The sequence below is a fragment of the Chrysochloris asiatica genome, unplaced genomic scaffold (assembly GCF_000296735.1).
Source record: "Chrysochloris asiatica unplaced genomic scaffold, ChrAsi1.0 scaffold02345, whole genome shotgun sequence".
Classification (NCBI taxonomy): domain Eukaryota; kingdom Metazoa; phylum Chordata; class Mammalia; order Afrosoricida; family Chrysochloridae; genus Chrysochloris; species Chrysochloris asiatica.
The window spans coordinates 3,782-12,776 of record NW_006410863.1 but is presented as its reverse complement, the minus strand read 5'-3'; the positions used below and the strand labels follow the sequence as shown (position 1 = coordinate 12,776).

At 39.5% G+C, this 8,995-nt stretch overlaps 2 pseudogenes; one reads left to right on the top strand and one right to left on the bottom strand.

Moving 5' to 3' along the window:
* Nucleotides 1-4,707: 4,707 nt before the first annotated feature.
* Nucleotides 4,708-5,099, bottom strand: LOC102812655 (annotated as a pseudogene).
* A 2,510-nt stretch (nt 5,100-7,609) lies between these two features.
* On the top strand, nt 7,610-8,001 carry LOC102812282 (annotated as a pseudogene).
* The last annotated feature ends 994 nt before the right edge of the window (nt 8,002-8,995 follow it).

Genomic DNA, 8,995 nt, shown 5'->3' with positions numbered 1-8,995 from the left:
AGTTCTGGGACCATCACCTGAGCCTGCTTGTTCGGGTATTCTGTGTTGTTGTTGGCGGAGCTCTCTGCTATACATCCACCCGGTCCGCCATCTTGTTTGTTCTCCTCGATGGCTACTGTTTTTTTAAAAAAAATATTTATATATTTACATCATAATCACAATTTAATCCAACATTATATCCTTTACGATTATATTAAAGTGATTATCTAACTAATGAATTAAGGAACCCTGGTGGCAGAGTGATTAAGTGCTCAGATGCTAACAGAAAGTTCAGAGGTTCAAACCTTCCAACTCCTCCATGACAGAAAGATGTGACAGTCTGCTTTCAAAAAGATTACAGATTTTGAAACCCTATGAGACAGTTCTGCTTTGTCCTGTAGGATTACTCTGAGTCAGAATCAGCTCAACTGCAATGGATTTGGTTTTGGTAAGCTAGTGCATTTGCTCTGAAACATGTTTCTATGGCCTCTACCAGGTACTTGATTTATGTCATTTCACTTCAATATTGTAACAACCCTTGAAGGCAGGCAGGTGACATAAGCTGTAAACAAGGAATCAGCTCAGGAGGTCAAATACCTATCAAAGTCAACACAGCTGTTGAGCAGAGACTCCTATTAATAGGTGTTTGACTCCTAAGACTGTGCCTTTTCTATCATATCACCCTGCCTACTCTATCATATGGACAGAAGTGTGTGTGTGTGTGTGTGTGTGTGTGTGTGGGTGGGTGGGTGGATGAGTGGTGGTGGTAGCATAGGGTAGACAAGGTCTCAAGACAGAACATGTGGCCATGGGGTAATGAGGTCATAACAATCTTTTCATCATTTTAAACCGTAAATGGTTTTTTGCTTTTAATGGAAAACCCGCAGATTAAAATATTGAATTTCTGGAACCCCCTTGAGTTCAAAGCAGACAGTTCATTTTACGAAGCCATAAGGCATATGCAAATTTGTCAGCCATCAAATACATCCAGCAGGTAGCTCAAAGCATCCTGTAATGCATGAAAAAGCAGAGGTTATTTTTTGTAAATTCTATAGCTGCCTCTGGGAACCAGGGTGGTTAGTTTGATGGACCTCAATTGTTTTTTTTCAGGTTAAAAGATTAAATCAATATGGAAAGCGCTTTCTTGACCTCAGACTACCTTGAGTTCAATGGGATATGCTTGAGAGGAATGCAATTCCAGGTCTGAGAAGTGGGAAGCTTTGGGCAAGAGGTGACTTAGAGGTGGAGGACTGTGGTAACACATTCTCCATCAATTCCCTTATCTCCTGATTAAACTGCTTTGTAGAAGCTTTCCTTAAGGTAAATCTTTCAATTGATTTTGCTGTCAACAGTCAGTTCAAACTTACATAAGAAAGGAAGATTAGTATCTTACTGGTTAAGTGCTTTAGTAATTTGCCCTCCATGTTAAATTATGAGCTTTATCAGCTCTGAGAGACTTAATTTTCAGAGCAGGATGAAAATGATACTATTTGGACAACTGTTGATCTTTACATTCTAGTCATTTGGGAGTTTGGCAGTTTCAACTGCTCTGTAAGTTTAGTGTTTTTGCTAAGTTCCAACACATAGGCACCCTGGGTACAACAGAACAAAATACTGCCTTTTCCTGTGCCATCCTCACAATCTCTGCTATGCCTGAGTTCATTGTTGCACCATTGAATAAAATCATCTTACTGAAAGTCTTCCTCTATTTCAATGGTCCTCTCCTTCTCCAGGGACTGGTCCCTCCTGATCATATGTCCAAAGTATGCAAAATGAAGTCTGTATGTTTTCAAGACAGATTTGTTTGTTCTTCTGGTAGAACATAGTACTTCATGAATATCATAATTAAAATACATAAAATTATTTATTGATGTTCCTTATACATTGTGCAGTTTTCACATGGATGTGAGGCAAGCTGAAAATACTATGGCTTGGGTCAGACACATGTGAGTCCTCAAACTTTTGTCTTTGTTTTTGAACACTTTCAAGATATCATGTGCAGCAGATTTGTCCAATGTAATGAGTCATGATTTCATAACTGCTGCTTCCATTGGCATTGATTGGCATTTAAAAAAATCATAATGTTGTTATTGGTTCATTTTAGAGGATTTGTGTTTTATTTTTGTTGTGGTGTAATCCAAACTGAAGACTGTGGTTTTTGATGTTCATTAGTAAGCGCTTCAAGTCCTTCACTTTCAATAAGCAAGGTTATGACATCTTCATATCTCTGGTTGTTAATGAGCCTTGCTCCAATCTTGATGCTGTGTTCTTCTTCACATATATTTTCCATTTTATTTGCTCAGTATATGTTGTTGTTGTTGTACGTGCTATTGAGTTGGTTCTGACCCATAGCACCCTTGTATAGGGTTTCCAAGGAGTGGCTGGTGAGCTTGAACCATCTAACTTGCAGATCAAACCAATTTTGCAGTCCAGCGCATTAACCCACAGCACCACACCTAGATGTCATCAATTCTGTTCCTACTCTGTGCACAACAGGATGAAACAATGCCCTCATTATTGTTGTTTCTTGATACCACTGCTGCTGCCATTGTGCCAATCCATCTTGTTGGGGGTCTTCTTCTTTTTCACTGACCCTCCACTCTATGAAACCTAATGTCTTTCTCTAAGGACTGGTCCCTCCTGATAACATTTCTGAAGTATGAGAGATGAAATCTTAGTATCCTGACTTCTAAGAAAGATTCCAACTGTACTTCTTCCAACACAGACATATTTATTCTTCTGGCAGGCCCTGGTACTTTCAGTATTCTTCTTCAACATGACAACTCAAATGCATCAGTTTTCCTATGATCTTCCTTATTCATTGTCCAACTTTCACATGCATATGAAGCTGTTGGAAATACAAAGTTTAGGGCTAGGCACAACTTAGTCCTCAAACTGGTATGTTCGCTGTTTAACAAATCGTCAACAGATTTGCCTAATGCAATAAATATATTGTTTGATTTCTTGGCTGCTGCTTGCATGAATATTGATTGTAGATCCAAACAAAATAACAACTTCAATCTTTTTTCCATTTATCATAATTTTTTAAATTGGTGAAATTGTGAGGATTTTTGTTTTCTTTAAATTGAGGTGCACTCAATATTGACGTCTTTGATCCTTTTCAGTAAGTATTTTACGTTCTCTTCACTTCCAGCAAGAAAGTTTGTATCACCTGTATGAATTCACAGTGTGTGAATGAGTGTTTCTCCAATCCTGCTGCCACATTTTTCTTTATGTAATCTAGCTTCTCAGGTTATTTGCTTAGCAAACAGATTGAATAAGTATGTTGGAAAACTACATCCCTGGTGCATACCTTTCCTGATTTTAAACCATTCAGTGTCCCATTGTTCTGTTAGAACAACTGCCTTTTGGTCTATGTACAGGTTTCTCAAGAGTACAATTAAGTGTTCTGAAATACCCATTCTTCACAATGTTGCCCATAGCTTTTCATGATCCACAAAGTCAAAAGCCTTTGCATAGTCAATAAAGCACAGGTAAATATCTTTCTAGTATTCTTAAAATCCACCTGACGTCAGCATGATAGCCTTAGTTCCATGTCCTCTTCTGAATCTGATTTGCATTTCTGGTAGTTCTTGGATGATGTACTGTCGCAACAGTTTTTGAAGGATCTGCACAAAGATTTTACTTGTGTGTGATATAACTGATATTGTTAGAGGAATTCCACAGTCTGGTAGGCAACCTCTCTTTGAAAGAAGCACATATATGGATATGTTTCAATCGGTTGACCAGGTAGCTGTCTTCCAGATTTCTTGACTTAGAGGAATGAGTACCTCAGTGCTGCATCGGTTTATTGAAACATTTCAATGTGTATTACATCAATTCCGGGTGCCTTGTTTTTTTCCAATACTTCCACTGTAGCTTGGACTTCTTCCTTCAGTACCATTGGTTCTTGATTATATACTACCTCTTGAAAAGAGTAAATATCAGCAGTTTCTTTTTTTGGCACAGTGATTCTGTGTATACTTTCCATCTTCTTTTGGTGCTTTATTAATCGTTCAATATTTTGGCAATTGTTGTTGTTAAGTGCCATTGAGTTGACTCTGATCCACAGCGACACAATATAGGATTTCCAAAGAAAAGCTGGTGAATTTGAACCACCAACCATGGAGTTCAAACTGACCTTACAGTCCAGCCCATTAGCCCACAGCACCATACCAGGACTCCATTTTGGCCATAGAATCCTTCAATATTACAAGTTGAGGCTAGACTTTTTTTCTTCAGTTCTTTCAGTTCGAGCAGTGCTAAGAGCGTTTTTTACCCTTTGGCTTTCTAACTCCAGGTCTTTGCATATTCATTGTAATAACTGCCTTTGTTTTTGAGACAAACTTTAAAACTTTCTGTTCAGCCCTTTTACTTCCTCTTTTCTTCCATTTGCTTTAACAGGTCTACATTAGATAGCAAATTTCAGTCTCTTTTGACATTTATTTATTTATTTCAATATCAGATGATTTTTTTTAACGGTCACATGATTGAGTTTTATAGGGGGAAACAACCAAATAAGGTTGATGAATAAAAAGGTGCTCTCTGAAAGACAAGTTCAAGAGTAGACAGAACAGAAGGGCTCTTTTCTTTTTCTTTTGTTTCTAATGTAGGAGAAAGAATGGGAGACAGGCACGTTGGAATCATTTTCAGTGGATGAGTCTGCCCTTCCTCATAGACCGTTGCAGTGGCTTCTCAGTCCGTCATTTCTTGGCTTCTGAGAAGGGGTTAGTCTTCTGTTATGTATTTATGATACATCATGGCCACCACCGGGGCCGAAAAATGGCTGGGATCAACCAATTGGTCCACCAACTGGAATTAGACTAGCGAGTCGTGATGAGAGTTTCCGAAGGTTTAGCTAGCTTCAGTCTGTCATCTGGATGAAGCTCCCCAAAGATGTATGCTTGGGACATTTTTCTAGCATCTGTAGAGTGACCAACATCCTCAAAGTTCTCAATAGCATCACCACCAGCTTCTTCTCCACCAGGGTGCTCCTCCAAGAACTTGGTGAGATCGTACACTTTGGGGTGCAGGATGAGCCAGCTGCTCTTGTTGTTGCTGTGCTTCTGGATCTCCTCTAGGGAGTAGTAGGTCAAGACCTTCTCCACAGGCACTGCCATCTTGGAAAAACAAGTCCACGGCCCTGCACCCACCCACGTCCCTGAGAAACACTGCAGCTTCCTTGACATCTGTTTTGGTCTTTTCTTTCTCTCTTGTCTTTTTATGACCTTTTACTTTCTTCCTGTGTGATGTTCTTTTTGTTTACTTTTTAAACTTTTAATTGGATATGAGTGAAGGTTTAAAGACAAGCTCATCAGCTTTACATACAACAGATCTGATGCTTTATTTCACTGTAATGATTACAATTCCCTCCATGTAACAGCAGCTATCCTGCTTCCTTCATTTGGTTCTGATTTTCATTCCACCCATTCTCAACTTCGTGTTTGGTTAAATGCTGCCCTTTTGGTTTTGAATGATAGACCATTCCCTGGTTAGCATGCTCTATTCATGTTGTTATCACTCAGCTTGAACCATTGACCTTGCAGTTCAAACGACTTTGCAGTCTGATGCATTAGCCCACAGAGCCACACCAATGCAAATTGAAACAACAATGAGATATCATCTCATGCTAGCACTACTAACAAAGTTCAAAAAGACAGAAAACTACAAATGCTGGTGAGAATATAGAGAGACTGGGAACCCTCCTACATTGCTGATGGGACTTTAAAATGATTCAGCCACTGTGAAAAATGATGTGGTGCTTCCTCAGAAAGTTGGAAATAGAAATACCATATGGCCCAGTACTCCCTCAACTTGGCATACATCCACAAGAAATAAGAGTCAGGACACAAGTAGACACGTGCACACCAATATTCATCGCAGTACTATACACAATAGCAAAAAAGATGGAGATAGCCAAAATGCCCATCAATGGAAGAATGCAAAAACAAACTTTGGTCTTTGGTACCTACACACAATGGAACACTATGCAACGTGAAAGAATAACAGTGAATCTGCCAATCATCTCATAACATGGATGAACCTGGAAGACATCATGCTGAGTGAAATAAGGAAATCACAAAGGGCAAATATTGAATGAGACCACTGTTATAAAAACTCAAGGAAAGGTTTTCATTCTAAAAGAAGTACACTTTGATGGTTACCCGGGTGGGAGGGAAAGAAGAGTAATTCACTGACTAGAGGGTAGACAAATGTTAACTTGAGTTACAGGGAAGACAATATATAAAGGGGAGGTTGGCCAAACAGTGATGAAAACAGGTGAAGGCATAGGGAGGTATGCAAGAACTAAGGGGATAGTGGCAAATAGTGATATATATACAACCTTGCAACAACAGTTTTCTGCAGGTAGTTACATTACCAAAGACACAGGCTAAATGAGTATGGGGAAAGAGTGCTATATATACACAGATATACATATATATATGTGTGTGTGTGTGTGTGTGTGTGTGTGTGTGTGTGAATGTATGTATATATACATTTGATGAAAACACAACTATAAAATGTGGTGGAGCATACAGTAGATATTATCAATCATCTTAAGGCAATGAATTGATGGGCCTGGAGACTCAGGGGACAACTGGCATAACATAGTCCACAAAAATAATGTTCTACATCCTACTTTGGTAAGTAATGTCTAGGATCTTTAAAGGCAATGAGTGGTCATCTAAAATGCAGCTACTGATTTTTTTGTGTGCAGAAAAAGAAGACTGTGTAGAATTGAAGAAGATTGGAATCAACTGTTGTTGTTAAGTGCCGTTGAGTCAGTTCTGACCCATGGCGACCCTGTGTAGGGTTCCTGAGAAGCAGGTGGTGAGCTTGAACCACCAACCCTGAGGTCTACACAACTTTTCAGTCCAGTACATTAACCCACATCACCACACAAGCACTCCTGGAATCAGCTTGTGCAATGGAAAAATGGAACATGTGAATGTCAGTCTATATGACTCTGAAACTAAAAGAACTAAATGGTGCCTGGCTACCACTACCAATGGCCCTGAAAGGAATCACATTAGAAGCTGCTGAATAGAGCAGGAGAAAATGTAGAACAAAACTCAGAACTTGTTTAAAAAACAAGAAAAGACCATGCTCACTGGTCAGAAAGAAACTGGAAGAACGTGAGTCTGTGACCCTGAGCCACCCTTCAGATCTGCAAAGGAACTCAACCTAATGACCCAATTTTCAGCCAAATAATAGATAGGTATAAAAGAGTGATAACAACATGAATAGAGCATGCTCACCAGGGAATGGTCTATCATTCAAAACCAAAAGGGCAACATTTAACCAAACTCCAAGTTGAGAATGGGTGGAATGAAAATCAGAACCAAATGAAGGAAGCAGGATAGCTGCTGTTACATGGAGGGAATTGTAATCATTACAGTGAAATAAAGCATCTGATCTGTTGTATGTAAAGCTGATGAGCTTGTCTTTAAACCTTCACTCATATCCAATTAAAAGTTTAAAAAGTAAACAAAAAGAACATCACACAGGAAGAAAGTAAAAGGTCATAAAAAGACAAGAGAGAAAGAAAAGACCAAAACAGATGTCAAGGAAGCTGCAGTGTTTCTCAGGGACGTGGGTGGGTGCAGGGCCGTGGACTTGTTTTTCCAAGATGGCAGTGCCTGTGGAGAAGGTCTTGACCTACTACTCCCTAGAGGAGATCCAGAAGCACAGCAACAACAAGAGCAGCTGGCTCATCCTGCACCCCAAAGTGTACGATCTCACCAAGTTCTTGGAGGAGCACCCTGGTGGAGAAGAAGCTGGTGGTGATGCTATTGAGAACTTTGAGGATGTTGGTCACTCTACAGATGCTAGAAAAATGTCCCAAGCATACATCTTTGGGGAGCTTCATCCAGATGACAGACTGAAGCTAGCTAAACCTTCGGAAACTCTCATCACGACTCGCTAGTCTAATTCCAGTTGGTGGACCAATTGGTTGATCCCAGCCATTTTTCGGCCCCGGTGGTGGCCATGATGTATCATAAATACATAACAGAAGACTAACCCCTTCTCAGAAGCCAAGAAATGACGGACTGAGAAGCCACTGCAACGGTCTATGAGGAAGGGCAGACTCATCCACTGAAAATGATTCCAACGTGCCTGTCTCCCATTCTTTCTCCTACATTAGAAACAAAAGAAAAAGAAAAGAGCCCTTCTGTTCTGTCTACTCTTGAACTTGTCTTTCAGAGAGCACCTTTTTATTCATCAACCTTATTTGGTTGTTTCCCCCTATAAAACTCAATCATGTGACCGTTAAAAAAAATCATCTGATATTGAAATAAATAAATAAATGTCAAAAGAGACTGAAATTTGCTATCTAATGTAGACCTGTTAAAGCAAATGGAAGAAAAGAGGAAGTAAAAGGGCTGAACAGAAAGTTTTAAAGTTTGTCTCAAAAACAAAGGCAGTTATTACAATGAATATGCAAAGACCTGGAGTTAGAAAGCCAAAGGGTAAAAAACGCTCTTAGCACTGCTCGAACTGAAAGAACTGAAGAAAAAAAGTCTAGCCTCAACTTGTAATATTGAAGGATTCTATGGCCAAAATGGAGTCCTGGTATGGTGCTGTGGGCTAATGGGCTGGACTGTAAGGTCAGTTTGAACTCCATGGTTGGTGGTTCAAATTCACCAGCTTTTCTTTGGAAATCCTATATTGTGTCGCTGTGGATCAGAGTCAACTCAATGGCACTTAACAACAACAATTGCCAAAATATTGAACGATTAATAAAGCACCAAAAGAAGATGGAAAGTATACACAGAATCACTGTGCCAAAAAAAGAAACTGCTGATATTTACTCTTTTCAAGAGGTAGTATATAATCAAGAACCAATGGTACTGAAGGAAGAAGTCCAAGCTACAGTGGAAGTATTGGAAAAAAACAAGGCACCCGGAATTGATGTAATACACATTGAAATGTTTCAATAAACCGATGCAGCACTGAGGTACTCATTCCTCTAAGTCAAGAAATCTGGAAGACAGCTACCTGGTCAACCGATTGA